Here is a 16,368-nt window from a genome sequence, read left to right as displayed (position 1 = left end):
CAGGGTCACTGTTTGCAGATGCATCGTCACCTCCAGCAGGCTGTTCTCATAAACTGTTAATATGTATTAATATGAAAAGTCATGCACTCAAATTCGAAAGGCTGTGATCACATGACCAATACGCTGAAGGGAGTAACCAGGAAGGGAGTCCTGAGCGGTCTTGTGAACAGGCCCCCAGGACGTGCACCGTGCTTTGAAGCCAATTTTCACAGGGGCCAAACGGTGGTACTGCAGTTTCCGGGGTCCGTCACGTGATGCCCTGCGGCCCAAAAAGAATTTTTTCCTTCGGCTTACATGGCAAAAGAGATGTCTATAAATCAGTAGATACAATTTTTTTAGCGTCACAACTCTGACGAAATGACTCGTTTTGCTGTCAGGATTTGATCCATATGTATAAATAGTTTTTATGCATACTTTATTTTGTCTTTAAATTTGACTTTCAAGGTGTGTGTGTGTGTGTGTGTGTGTGTGTGTGTGTCTGTCAGAGTGACTGATGGTACAGACAAAAGAACGGGATGAGGGACTGAACCTGAACATGCAACATGCAACAGAGATTAAAACTGCAGCACAGAGACAAGGACCATTAACCAACATGTTGGATACATGCTCATATTCATGTCAACAAAACCAGATAGATAGATAGATAGATAGATAGATAGATGACGGATGGTTTAAACATAAAGTTTCAACACATTTGCTCCATAATAATGTACAAATGTTGCAGTAATGTACAATGCCAACATTTATTCTGGCGACTGGGTTGCATTTGCTTAAACTCTACACAAACATTCAGGTTAAAGATGAGTCACTTGTTGGAACAATTATTTTTTTACTTTTTTCTATGCTTTCATGTTATATCCGTATGTAACATTTGTTTATATTGTTTATTTTTTGTTAAACATTTGCTGTTGTTGTCCTGTATTCACAGGAGGGCCAAGTTGAGTTACTGAATAAGAGTCCTGCTCTCTGTTATCAGCCTGTCTTCATGTCCTCCTGTGTTATCTCTTTTGTCTACACCCTGTCTTTTTCTTCCTGTATCTCTCCACTTGTCTCTGTTGTTCTGGTTTCTGTTATTTTCCAGAGCTGTCACCTTTCGACCAAATGGCTGTGTTGGGAAACTGTGACTCCATCGATTTTCAGTAGATCTTTCTCCTGCTTGGAGCCGGACAGCGAGACCTGAGTTATAGGACTTCATAACATATTGATTAAAAGTCCCTCAGACTGATTGAGGACCGCAGAGACTGGACTCTTGCGTCAAGGCGAGGCAGCTCTCAGTCACACTGCTGGCTGACGACCAATCCAGAGGCAGCATGAAGACACAGTGAACCTCAGAATGAACGTGTGTGTTTGTGTTATTTACAGTGTGTTACCTCTTTAACACTGAGGTCTATCACTACAAATGCACTGTGATCGACCACTGACCACAGAGCTTTGGATTAAAGGTCTAGTATGAAGGAGTTTGGGGGATATGTTGGAATATAATGAAATATAATAATAAGAAGTGTGTTTCTTTAGTGTGTAATCACTTGAAAATAACTATCATTGAGTTTTTGTTACCTCAGAATGAGCTGTTTATGGGGCTGTGCACAGGGCCGTCACAACCGGACAGGCAAACTAGGCAACTGCCTTGGGCCCCGAGCTGGAAGGGGGACCCCTGAGAAAGCTGACATTGGTCCGTATCAATGACAATTTGATGGAACCCCTATAGGCACTGCAACAACGACAACACGTTGGAATCCCCCCTAATGGGGCCCCTACTAGCTGCTGCTTGCGAGTGGCTAAGTAGGGTGACCAGACGTCCGCATTGTGCGGGACTGCACAGCATTTCTGTCTCTTTTCACGCGTCACGCAAATTGAGACCATGTCCCACATGATTGTTTGCCACCCGCGCTAGCATTGTTGGAGTAGCGTAGTACTACGGTACCTCACGGTACCACTACTGTGGGATAAGTTCAAAGTCCAATTGCAAGAGGGTGAGTGTCCTTGCGCCATCCAATAACGGTGCTCTGGCCACCTGGCACTCAATATGCTGCTGCAGTGGTTTGTATCCAGTGACATTTCAGGTATTAGCTGAGCTATTGAGTATCTTTAAGCAGTTAAAGTTATTATTTCTTTCTTTTTACTTGTAGGTTAAATTTGTTTATATATGCTACAGTGATTTGTTTTCCACAGAGCTCTACGGTGCGAGCATTTTACTCGCATTTGCGATAATAAATCATTCAGGAGCACGCTGTGTGAGTACAGATTTCAACCAGCAGCAGAAACAAAAGGCCAACCCTGCCAGTTGTGGGTTGAAAGGGGGTCACAGACGCCGTATTCCTGTCAAATACGGCGCAAGATAAGGGCTTACCGGCAACGGAGAAGTCTGGCTCCAGGTCCAATAATTCGTCCAGGTTTTGTTGGACCCATCCATCGACCCCCCACCTAGCCCTACTGGGACTATCAAGCTCCTTATGTTACGTTGTCACCGGCAGCATTTGTGTATCATAGTGCCGCGACAGGTGCCGTCTTGCCGCGTTATAAACTGATGCTGCCTGTCTGCACATGATACTGCCATGACAGGTGGCATTCAGCTGACTGGTGGTGTATCATAACTCCACAGGAGGTTACGTCTGGCTGCGTTACAAACCGACGCTGTCTGGCAGAGTGTCATACTGCCACAAAAGGTGGCTTTTGCTGTCGGTGTCTGACACCAAAATCATTGACAAAGCAGTGATATTTGATGGCTTCGAAATGAACACAGTCTGGCCATTCATTTTTTTTGTGTCCGCCAGCATGGTTAGCAGTCCCTCTGTGGAGAGCAGCGTCAGAAGAAAACACTGATTTTTATTTTATTTTATTTTTTTTTTACATGAAAGTACTTTATTTAGTATTTTTACCAATTTTGATCTGTACTACGGAGCAGGATTTGGAGTAAGCGAGCTAACTTCAGGGTTGACTCTGTTTTCAGTGCTACAAAGCTGGTTATCAATTTACCAGGATAAATCACCGTGGTAACTTCTGCTGAACAGCTAACCTGCTCTGGAGCTGGCTAACATCAAGGTATTGGACCACAACTTGTCAACATCCCGACCTCTGGCCAATCAGAAAAAAGTATCCATTGACAAAAGTCTGGAGTCTCAGGTAAAAAGAGGAGCCTGTGTATTGTTTTATTGCTCCAAGCTTTATTTCCTCTGGTATTAAAACAGAGCTTCTAACTAACAGAGAGATTGTTAACGACACCAAACACAGAATTCAGAACTTATGCAAAGTTTATTTTAGTCTGACAGTGTTGCTACTTTTACACTCTGATTCATCACTGCAGCTCAAAATAACTAATAATAAGGTGATATTTTATTAGTAAAATAATCCACACGCTGTTAACTGGCTCCAGTTACTATAAATGCAACATTTCAGTCAGACAGACCTCATCAGTCATTAACTACTTTTTACTTCAGCAGCAGAAACAGTCTCGTGTCACTTTAAAGTGTTTCATACGACATATTCAGAGTAGTTTCATTATCTTCCAACTAAACAGCAAATAATACTTGATACTAATGTCACATACAGATCAGTGATACCTACACGTTATGTAAGTCTCGGCTGACAGTGTATTTTGGATAGTATTTTCAATGTCTCTACATTTTCCGTTTTCAGTTACAGAGCAACATTTGTATCCCGCAGTCTCACAGTCACAGACACTTTGGGTACCGTTTCAAAACCCAGAGTTGACTGAACTAGTTGACACCCAGCTTTGTCATAGGTTATCCAGACGGCCACTGTTAGGGTTAGTCAAACCAGATGAAAGATATCCTGGGTCAATTTAACTGGCTTCATAGTACAGGCCTCAGGTCTGTTTGTTTTGGAGAGGAAGAGCCCTCTGTGGATAATTCGGTCACTGGCAAAAACCTTAAACATAAAACATTGAAGGAATCCTAACCAGACGTTCACATTTAGCACACGGGAGAAGTTTCAGCTGGTTGTAACTTGTAGTCCTCACCACTATATGCCACTAAATGCTATACACTGTTTCTTTAAGTGAAAGGGGGCATCAACTGATGATCATTTGTGTCCACAAATTATTATACAGCTACAATATTAGTAATAGTCTGCAGAACAAAACTTCCGACTTGAGTCTCCTGAAGTGTCCTCACAAGCTGAGATGAAAATGTCGCTCTTGTATAAATTCATGAGTCAAACAGCAACATCTTTAAGGACAGGAAGTGCTTATTTTTTAAAAATATTTTTCAGTCAGACCAACATTTCCAAAATGGATGTAGAACATCTTGAGATTAAACACTTCCTGCGGAGGACGATGATGATCTAAATTTAAAACACTTCTAGGTCACAGTGAACTGGTTAAGCTGTCGGAGAAATGACAACCAGAACATGAATTTAGCATCTGCAGGTTGTTTTTTTTTTTGTCCAAAGGAACAATCTAAAGACATTCGGGTTTATTTTCTGAATGTCTTCTGCTGCTGGATACACAGTCATGTTGTGAAAACACAAGACAGAGATCCCTCCAAAGATAACTTGTTATCATGTTAGCTGTTTTTTGGTGACTTGTTTTCAAATCTTATGGTAAAAGCTGTGCCTTAGTTTTAGTTCATACACCTGTGTCTCATTTGATATCTCTTCATATTACAGTGAACAACAACTTCAAACCCAACAGTTGTTTCTGCTCCCATTTTTCACAACTTTGAGTTACAGATCGAAGCCTTTTTTCCTCTAAATTTCTGTCACAGGTTTGTTAAAATCTGTGTTAGAGGCCGTTTACACGTAGACATCTTCCTTCGTTTGTGCCCTTCGTTTACACGCAAACGGAGATTTCCCCTCTGATAATGAGTCTTTCTAAAAACTCCGGCCAGAGTGGAGATTTTGGAAAACTCTGGTTGCGCGTTTGCATGTAAACTGAGATAAACGGAGATAAACGGAGTTATAGGCAGCCGACGTCACAGTATGCGCCGTAACTTGCGCCTGTGTCAAAAGTGCGACCTATGTTGCTATGGTGACAATGGATACATGGAAGGCTTGAGCTTCTCGTTACACTGCCACCTACAGGTTTGGCGTGCTCTTGTGTATATATACATGGGTAAGTGTAAAGGAAGATCTTTTTGAAAACGGAGACGGTAAAATGTCCGTTTATGAAAAATAGCCGGCCACGTGTAAACGGCCTCTCAGTGAGCACTTCTCCTTTTCTAAGATAATCCATCCACCTGACAGGTGTGGCTCATCGAGATGCTGATTAAACAGCATCATTACTACGCAGGTGTGCTTTGGGATGGTCACAGTAAAAGGCCACTCTAAGAGGCCGTTTACACGTACACGGTGATTTTGATAAACGGAGACATCTTCCTTCGTTTGTGCCCTTCGTTTACACGCAAACGGAGATTTCTCTCCTGAAAACGAGTCTTTCTAAAAACTCCGGCCAGAGTGGAGATTTTGGAAAACTCCGGTTACGCGTTTGCATGTAAACTGAGATAAACGGAGATAAACGGAGTTATAGGCAGCCGACGTCACAGTATGCGCCAGTACTTGCGCCTGTGTCAAAAGTGCGACCTATGTTGCTATGGTGACAATGGATACATGGAAGGCTTGAGTCTCTCGTTACACTGCCACCTACAGGTTTGGCATGCTCTTGTGTATATATACACGGGGAAGTGTAAACGAAGATCTTTTTGAAAACGGAGACGGTGAAATGTCCGTTTACGAAAATAGCCGGCAACGTGTAAACGGCCTCTGAGATGTGCAGTTTTATCTTGACAAAAGGACAACGGAAATGCATTTTTTTAGTCACAAATTGAAATTGCCATCTATGAAATGCACTTGTGTTTGTTGTCTGTAGCTTATGCTAGCCTTTATCAGTGTGGCCAGTGAGCAGTTGGCAACTCAGGTCGGTCATAACAGTGAATTGCTGTCAGGTCAAGACCTTGGTGAGGACAACCAGCATGCAGATGAGCTCACCTACGACAGTTTCTGATTGTTTGTGCAAAAATTATTTGGTCGTGCAGATCAGCTGTGCAGGTGGCTAATCTCAGACACAGGTGAAGACGCTGGATGTGGAGGTCCTGGGCTGGTGTGGTTACACAAGTTCTGCGGTTGTGAGGTCAGTTGGGTGTACTGCAACACTGAAGACGTCTTATAAAAGTGGAATGAGCATTCAGTTCACAGGCAGCAGCTCTGGTGAACTCTACTGCAGTCAGCATGGCCAGGGCACGCTCCATCTATGTCGTGATCAATTTGCACACCTACACCTACACACCTGTGTCGTAATCATGCTGTTTAATCAGCATCTTGATATGTCACACCTGTCAGGTGAACGGATTAAGTGCTCACTGACACAACAAAAAATTTAGAGAAATATGTCTGTTGAGTGCATAAAAAAAGTCTTAGATCTTTAACTTAAACCTGTGACAAAATGGAAGCAAAAACAAATAAGTGTTGTGTTTAAATTTTTGGTCAGTTTACATTTCATTTAAATGTTGTAAAACTGCCTGGTTATACTCGTCTCAGTGTTACATTTGTTGTATTTAAATGTCTAAATCTTGACTGACCCAGGCAGAGCACGTTGTAACTGTGTTTTGAAAGGTGCTGTATACATTTAGTAGAAGAAGCAGAAGAAAAAGAGGAGGAAGTAGAGGATGATGATGATTGTTTGATTACAAGCATTTTTTGTCCAGAAATTTCACAAAATAGTATGTCTTTGATATTCTATTCCATGTCTTAAAATAATTCTTTCACCTTTTCTTTCACTTGCTGTTATTATTTGTTATTATTTTTCTCAAAGTTTGTTGTTGAAAAAGAGCAAAACCAAAATCACTGATATTAGATGCAGATGCATCTCTGCTTAGCATAAAACTAGTCTTTATTTTACGCTGGATCTGAAAGACAATTAAAAAATAGTATAAAACAGAATAACAGAAAATCAGTTTGACATATTTAATCAAAAGATAAAAGTCTAAAATGAGTGTGTGATGGACTGCAGCAGTACAGGCTGCACAGAGCCTCCACACAGAGCCCACTGAGTCACATTAAACTAACAGCAGTCTTTACTGCCATCTAGTGGCTGTAATGCTGAGATGCAGCACAGAGAAGCTGCAGCGCTTCACACTTTGTTCAGCTCCAAGACTTGTCAGAGTGGAAATGAGTGATACAAAAGTCTCTCAAGAGTTGTTAAACTCACCGACTGTTTTTACTTTCTCCTCTTCTGCTTTCACCTGTTCTTTATGTCATTCTCTGACTTCCATTTGCCCTTTTTCTCAACCACTTATGGTGTTCATGGGAGGCTGTCGCAGCACGCACTGGGTAAGAGGCGAGGTACAGCAAGGGCCTGGTCACCAGAATATACCTTAAATTCAGTGTACACATATTTTCATACAAAATCTGAGCAGTAATCTGGAACAATGCAATTCCCAATCCCTGATCTAACAGGAGCAGGGAAGACAAAAATCTTACATCACCTGTGAACCTTCAGGAAAACTGCATGTTGTACCCCACAGCTCTGTAACCTCTGCTAGCTGTGGATTAGAGACATCAGGTTACTTTTCCACTCTGACGGGATTCAGTAACATTATGCCATATCTGTATGATCAAAAACAAACAGATTTTGCTCAACACCACCAATCTTATGTGATCATTTTTGTAGTCATTTTGCCTCAGTTTGTAGTCTCTTGCATCTCTTGGTGGCCTAGTTGTTCTGAATCTTTTTGTAGTCTTTTTGTAGTGTCTTTGTAGTTCTTTTGTATCTCTGTGTAGTCTATTTGCACATCTTTGTAGTGATTTTGCATGTTTTTGTAGTCATTTTGTGTCTCTGTAGCCTTGTTGTTTTGCCTCTTTTTTAAGTCTTGTTGTGATGTCCTGGGGTCCCTGTAGTCTTTTTTCTGTCTCTTTGTAGCCCAGTTGTTCTGCATCTTTTTGAAGTCTTTCTGTAGTCTCTTTGTCATGTCCTGGGGTCCCTGTCGTCTTTTTTGTGTCTCTTTGTAACTTAGTTGTTTTGCATCTTTTTGAAGTCTTTTTGTGATGTCATTGGTTCCCTGTAGTCCTTTTTCTGTCTCTTTGTAGTTGTTTTGTATCTCTTTGTAGGCCATGGTCTTTTGGTCGTGTCTTTGTTGTGTCATGGGGTCCCTGTAGTGTTTTTGTGTCTCTTAATAGTCTTTTTGCACATCTTTGTCATCATTTCGCATCTTTTTGTCATCTTTTTGTGATGTTTTGGGGTCTCTAGATTTTTTGTGTCTTAGTTCTTTTGTATCTCTTTGCAGTCAATTTGCACATCTTTGTAGTCTTTTGCATCTCTTTGTAACCTAGTTGTTTTGGATGTTCTTCAAGTCTTTTGCATGTCTTTGTAGTCTATTTGCACATCTGTCTAGTAATTTTGCATGTTGTTTTGTAGTCATTATGCATTTTTGTTGTCCTTTTGTGGTGTTTTGGGGACTTTGGGGTCTTTTATGTGTGTCTCAGTTCTTTTGTACCTCTGTGTAGTCTGTTTGCGCATCTTTGTAGTCGTTTTGCATGTCTTTGTATTCATTTTGCATCTCCTATTTGTTTTGTCTTTTTGTAGTCTCTTTGTGGTGTCCTGGGGTCCCTGTAGTCTTTTTTGTCTCTTTGTAGTTGTTTTGTGTCTCTTGTAGTCTAGTTGTTTTGGATGTTCTTTAAGTCTTTTGCATGTCTTTATAGTCAATTTGCATCTTTTTGTCATCTTTTTGTGACGTTTTGGGGTCTCTAGATTTTTTGTGTCTCAGTTCTTTTGTATCTCTGTGTAGTCTATTTGCACATCTTTTGTGATTTTGCATGTCTTTGTAGTCATTTTGTGTCTCTTTGTAGCCTAGTTGTTTGTTTGTTAATCTTTTTAAGTCTTTTTGTGATGTCTTGGGGTCCCTGTAGTCTTTTTTGTGTCTCTTTGTAGTTGTTTTGTATCACTTTGTAGTAATTTTGTGTCTCTTTGTAGGCCATGGTCTCTAGGTTTTTTTGTATCTCAGTTCTTTTGTATCTCTTTGCAGTACATTTGCACATCTTTATAGTCATTTTGCGTCTCTTTGTAGCCTAGTTGTTTGGCATCTTTTTGTAGTCTCTTTGCCGTGACCAAGGGTCCCTACAGTATTTTATTGCATATCTTTGTACCCTAGTTGTTTTGGATTGCATCTTTTTGTAGTCTCTTTGTTGGGGTCCCTGTAGTCTTTTTTTGTCTCTTTGTAGTCTATTTGCACATCTTTGTAGTCATGTTGCATGTCTTTGTAGTCATTTTGTGTTTCTTTGTAGCCTAGTTATTATGCATCTTTTTTATTGTCTTTTTGAAGGCTTTTCTAGCTGTTTTGCACCTTTTGTAGTCCTCTTATGGGTCTTTCTTTCCTACTCTATTTGTAGTATTGTTGCATGTCCTTGTCATGTTGGGTCTCTGTATTCTTTTTGTATCTCTCTGTAGTTGTGTGTACCTCTTTGTAGCCCATTTGCACATCTTCACAGTCATTTTGCAACTCTTTGTAGTCGTCCAAACAGAGGCTCCCGGCGTGCGCCTGGTAGGTCAGTTCAGAAATCCATCCATGGACATAGAAACACATTTATAAATGTACAGCTGTGAGTTAATTCATAATACAGTACAGTATCTGTACTCTGTCTCTCTCACATACACACTGAGCATAGCAACGACATAAGGTTTACTGTAAGCAGCCGATCAGTTACAGTCACACTCACACATTCTGCTTTTCATCAGTAACTTCTGACGTCACTGGCTGATTTGATTTATTGATTTATTGGTCACTTGAGCTGATGAACCAGTTGTCTGGTCTGATGATGCTCTCCACTTCCACTGTGTATTGTTTATTCAATCAACTCGTTTGTTAGTGAAGCATTGATGGATTAATACGTTTACAACATTTTACTGATTCTTAGCTTTCTGTATTGATTATTATACGACTGACTAAATGATCGCTGACAGATTGTTTGATGAATTAATTAATGAATCGACTGGAATTGGCTGCTTGTATAAATGATGGACTGACAGACTGATTAATTGTTCAGGTCAGTTTACCCCAGTTGAGTTGATGTTTGTTAACTCTGATTTAGAATTAACTGACCTGCAGGAAACAAAGGATTAAAAAGATAAACTGTCCCAATACCTTCCAAATGCACGACTCTACAAAATGAAATAAACCCATGAAAATGACTCGTTTCACTGTGAGGAATCAACCAAATCATAAACACTCAAGTTTACCAGCTGTTTCATTTCGCAGCAGTCATAAATGTTCTTTCTCATTTGGATACAGTGTGTTTTGAAATGACCAAGGACTCGAGAATTCAAATTTGAATGCTGAAGGCAAAAAACAAAATATTCACACAGAATTCTAATTTTTTACCCTTTCTGTTTAACCTCTTTAATTATGTAGAAGACTGAAAAGAAAATGCAGGAGTGCAGAGAGGAGGTGGAGAAAAACCAAATTGACAGTTCATTTTGAAATATTACGCAAACAACTCAAATCCTACAATAAAACAGTCAAACAGGCAAGAATATCCCACTTTTCAAAACTCATTTCTGATCATAAAAACAACCCCAAATTTCTTTTCTCCATGTCCGATTGTTTAACCAGCACCGATTTTAATAAACCATCCAACATATCAACAGATGCCCTCTGCGAGGACTTTACAGACCACTTCAGAAGTAAAATCGATGATATCAGGTCCAGTCTTTTATCCCAACAGAATGTAATTTCTAACAAACATCATCATTGCTTTTACCTGAGGAAACACTGGAGAGTTTTGTCCTGGTTGATGCGAGAACACTTGGTCGAGTTTTCTCCCAGGTAAACCCAACAACTTGCCTTTTAGATCCGATTCCCACGTCACTTTTAAAGACATTTTATGGATTCTTTGAGGAACAGATTTTAAATATAGTGAATTACTCTCTTCAGACGGGTGTCTTCCCCGCTGCCTTCAAAACGGCGGTGGTGAAGCCCCTTCTGAAGAAGAGTAATTTAGATCCCAACATTTTTAATAATTACCGACCTGTATCCAACTTACCGTTTTTAAGTGAGATTTTAGAAAACCTGGTTTTTAACCAAGTAAATGATTTTAACAGTATTTTAGAGAAATATCAATCTGGTTTTAGGATGAACCACAGTACCGAGACAGCCCTTTTAAAGATTTTAAATGATATCAGGTTTAATGCAGATTCACAAAAACTCACAGTCTTGGTAACACTGGATCTAAGTGCTGCCTTCGATACAGTAGACCATCACATTTTATTAAACAGACTCAGAAACCTGGTGGGCCTCTCTGGTACTGTTTTTAACTGGTTCAGCTCTTATCTCACAGATCGTTGTTTCTTTGTAAGTATGGATACATGTTCCTCCAGAACGCATGAAATTAGGTGTGGGGTGCCCCAAGGGTCAATTTTAGGTCCAATTCTTTTTAATCTATACATGCTTCCCCTTGGGGACGTCATCAGGAGGCACGGCATCAGCTTCCACAGTTACGCAGATGACACACAGCTGTACATCGCCGTGTCTCCTGATGACACAGGGCCAATTGATACCTTTTTTAACTGCATTTTAGATATCAAGTCATGGATGGCAGTGAATTTCCTACAGCTCAACCAGGACAAAACAGAGGTTTTAATTATTGGTCCTGGAGGCAAGAGAGAGAAACTTTTACCAAAACTACAAGATTTTAAACCCTCACAATGTGTAAAGAACCTGGGCGTCATTTTTGACTCTGAGCTTAGTTTTATTCCACACATCAAAAATGTAACAAAGATAGGTTTTTATCATCTTAAGAATATAGCCAGAGTCCGCCCGTTTCTCTCTCAGGCTAACACGGAGGTGCTGATGCATGCCTTTATCTCTTGTCGTTTAGATTACTGTAATGCCCTGCTCTCTGGTCTTCCCAAAAAGATCACCTCTAACCTGCAGTTACTCCAAAACTCAGCCGCACGAGTGCTGACGAGGACCAGAGGGCGGGAGCACATTACACCAGTTTTAGAATCGCTGCATTGGCTCCCCGTGTGTTTCAGGATCAATTTTAATGTTCTTTTATTATTTTTTAAATGTCTTAATGGTCTTGGGCCATCTTATTTATCTGACCTGCTTTTATCATATCAACCCTCACGGATCCTGAGGTCCTCCGGCACCGGCCTTTTAATCATTCCAAGAGTTAGAACAAAAACCCACGGGGAGGCTGCATTCAGCCATTATGGCCCTCACTTATGGAACAGCCTGCCGGAGAACATCAGGACTGCAGAGACTGTTGATGTTTTTAAAAGGAGGCTCAAGACTCACCTTTTTAATTTAGCTTTTAACTGATTTCTTTTACTCTTTTAATTCTTCTATTATATGTTATTTTTACTTTCTAATGCTTTTAAATGATTTATTTTTAAATCTTTATGCATTTTAGTTTCTAAATCTTCATATATTTATTTATTTATTTATTATTAATATTATTTTAATCCTTAAATCTTTAATTTTTCCTAATCTTACATTTTTATGCATTTTATCATTATTTTATCTCATACTTGTTTTATCTTATCATATTGCCTTTTAGCCTTTTAGTTTTTAGCTCCAGTGTTTCCTCATGGGGGGCCTCCACACTGAGAGGTGTGTCCGGGCTGCCCGCGGGGACGTCGCCCTGGAGATCCCTCAGGCCCAGAGGACTGGGGGGCTCTGCACCATGTGTGGAGTCCACCCCAGTCTGTCTGGGTCGGGGTGGTCTCTGTGGCGGCGTTCCCTGCGGCCGTCGGTTGTGGCGCCTCTCAGTGTGGATGGCTCCCCATAGGTGGTTCTTTCCTTACCTGGTTCCTCACTGCCCACCCAGTGTGTGTGTGTGTGTGTGTGTGTGTGTGTGTGTGTGTATATATGTGTTTATATGTGGGGGTGGGAGGGGCAGGTTTTCAATATGTATGTATTATTTTTGTTTGTTTTTATTCTGTGAAGCAATTTGTGCTGCATTTTTAATGTATGAAAAGTGCTACACAAATAAAGTTTGATTTGATTTGATTTGATTTGATGTAACAAGTATTAATTATTATCTGCTTTTTCTTACTAGATTTCTTTCTAAAGTCACCCATTGCCAGTCATTTGAAACCCAACTGGTGCATCCTTTTAGCCACTTTAATGCTGAATCAATCAGTACAATGTGCCATGCACAAACTGGATTAGAACTCACAAAGCAGACACTCAGATAAAGATGAAAGTTCAGGGTCTTTAATCACGCTCAGATCGGTAGATGTGTGATCAGGCAAAAGGATCCAAATCAACGGGCAAAAACAGTCGAAACACACTCACAAGAAACACTTGGAAAATGCTGGAACTCTCACTCAAAGATAAATCTGCCCAACGGATATATATATCTTATTAATAATCTATGTAGAATAAGCATATACTTATATATTGCTACTGACTATTTCTCCCGAAAGTATAAAACCAATGACGGAGTGGGTTTGTCTCTTTGAGGGCTAATATAGCAAATGGCATATTGTTAGTTTAATACAAGTTCTTCTTTGAACACACGTGTGCCATGGTGGCACTCTGAGTGCCTCCTGGGAGCCTTTTCTCCACTCAGCTCATTATTGGAGGGCCTGCTCCCTCTATGGACCCCTCTACCCCACGGGTGTTGGAGCACTGTCTACGGCAGTAATGCTCAACTTACAGTCCATGGGCCAAATCTGGGCCCCCCATAGGATGCTGTGTGGCTCTGCAAACCATTTTCTAATTCACACTGGATTATTATTTTTTGTGTGTGCCTTTGATATACATTAAGCTGCCTTTACACCACCGCGCCACAACTGCCCTGAAAACCATCCTACCCACAAGGGCGTTCCTCAACAAAGCAAAGCCTTCTTAGAAGCAACTGCTGCCACTACAGTCCAGGGCTGTGATAACGGGCAGGTGCTTCAGTGAGTATCACTGACAGAAGTAGATTGGCACCATATCATTAACATCATACTGTAGAAAGACAATGGAAATCACTGACACTACTGTCAAGTATCCGTTCGGGAGGGACCCGACTGCAGAGCAGCAGGCACGTTAGAGGTTAAAGAAAGAGTGAGCTTTAATAAAACTGATGAAAATCAATCAGAGAACCAAAACTAACTGAAAACCAACTGGGATACTATGATGAACTCGGGTAAAAAATCCAAACAGAACACAAGACACCAGGCAGGGAACAGAGCGGGACCTGACACCATGAACGCAGGAATGAACGCAGACAAACTGACCAGCAGCAAAGGGAAACACACAGATGTATATATACACAGAAAACTAATCACAAGAACGAGACACAGCTGGAGGAGGTGGACACGGACAAAAGGTGGGAAAAGGGGATTGGCTAACAACAAGGGTGTGGTGGGGAACACCCAGGCTTGGTATCCCTGGTCTACAGTATATTTAAGATAGGGATGGGCATTTTAAGTAGCTTCCATATTCCAGTACTCATTTAAGTATTATAGAGTACTCGGGAGCTTGCAAAATCAAACAAAAGAAGAAGAACAGGAATGTAAATTGACTGACAATGAAAAGCAAGTCATTCATTTTCTGCAACCACTTATCCAGTTGGGGGTCACAGGGGTCTGGAGCCTATCTCAGCTGACACTGGGAGAGACAGGGTGCACACTGGACAGGTTACCAGACTATCACAGAGCTGACACATAGGACACACTCACACTGGCGCTATTTGGTCTGCTTTAAACAAACCCTGGTCCGCTTCCATGGATAGTTCGGTTCATCTGGAGTGGTGTGAATGCTCATACGAACTCATTTGGTGCGGACCAAACAAGTGAACCCTGGTCCGCTTGAAAACTGGGGGTCTCGGTTCACTTGCAAGTGAACCCTGGTGCAGTTGGCTTACAGTGGGAAATGCAAATGGAATTTCAAGCGAACCAAAGAGAGGAAGTGGACTAAAGAGAGGAAGTGATATGCAGTGCATTTTGGGTAGAAAAAAAACAAACAAAGCTAACAGTGTGAACCAGGAGAAGCAGTTTTTAAATTGTTTAATGCGGATTTAATCAGTCAGCGGATCGGTTTTGCATCAAGGTAAAAAAAAAAAAAAAAAAAAACTTCTTCTTCCTCATGCTCAGTCAGTGGTTGTTTCGGGCAATACTGCCCCCAAACAAGCAGCTGTTGTAACTGCATGACATTGTCCAGGTGGTTTGGTCCACTTTAAAAAGTGCAGTGTGAAAGTGAACCGAACTAAATGAAGGTGTTAAATTTTTCGACATTCCCCGCCCAATCGAACTGAGTCCCCCCGACTATCCTGGTGTGAATGTGCCCTTAGAGACAGACAACCATTCACACTCACATTCACACCTACAGCCAATTTAGAGTCACCAATTAACCTGCGTGTCTTTTGAATGTGGGAGGAAGCTGGAGTACCCAGAGAAAACCCACGCTGACACAGGGAGAACATGCAGACTCCGCACAGAAGGGCTCCCCCACTCCAAGTTCGGACCAGGAGCCCTCTTGCTGTGAGGCGACCATGCTAACCACTGCACCATCGTGCTGCCCAAACAAATGCAATCTGAAATCCATTTGTTGAACAACCAGGCCTCAGTCTATCTGATACACCAACTCAACAGACACAGCACTAGGGGACTCTGGTCTCTGAACCGCTCTGCCCAGAGTCAGTTCACCATCGACCAAGTAGCACGAGCAAACACAGGAGCAGCAGTCGCTAACATCCAACACCAAGGAATTCAACGGTCCCAACAAACTCAAATCGACACTGAAACCGATTGACTCTGTTGATGAATCCATTAATAACCATTAAGTAATGTTAGCCATGCGATGCCAACAGCAAGTGGACTCTCAACATTTCCCGGTGTAGAGCTCACACTCGCGCAGCAGTAGTCCCATAATAAACAGAGTGAAAGAGGGGCAGCATGGTAAGGAGGCGCTAAGCGAAGCAATACACCGCACACAGCTGTACAATAAAATACGATTTTTACCAATTTTAAGCAGTAAAAAAATATGACTGGGAAAAATATTTAAAGGCCAGATTAGAAAAAATACATTCAAAACATGCCTAAATGTGCCTTTAAAGACGTTTCTTGCTGGATGGATATGACTCCTTGGCCACTACTTTGAGACCCTAAAAATCTATCGCATGTCACTTACATAGTGTTTACAGCCAGTGAGGGAATGAGAGAAATCCTCTGGTCTTGTCATGTCTGTTTAAGTGTTTTTTTTTATGTTTTGTGTGATAAATTTAATAATTACACTTATTAATTTCCTTTAAATATTTGTATATACGCCTGTGTTGGTGTGTGTGGTGTGAAGGGGCTATAACTTAATTTCATTGTGCAACCCTGTGTTGTAAAATGACAAATAGACAAGGAAAGAAGAGAAGTGAATGGTTGATGATGGACTATGTGTTTCAGGGTGTGCAGTGGTTGTGTAGGTGGTGTGGTGG

This window comes from Epinephelus fuscoguttatus, linkage group LG1, assembly GCF_011397635.1.
Source record: "Epinephelus fuscoguttatus linkage group LG1, E.fuscoguttatus.final_Chr_v1".
Lineage (NCBI taxonomy): Eukaryota > Metazoa > Chordata > Actinopteri > Perciformes > Serranidae > Epinephelus > Epinephelus fuscoguttatus.
This window is presented reverse-complemented; position numbering follows the sequence as displayed.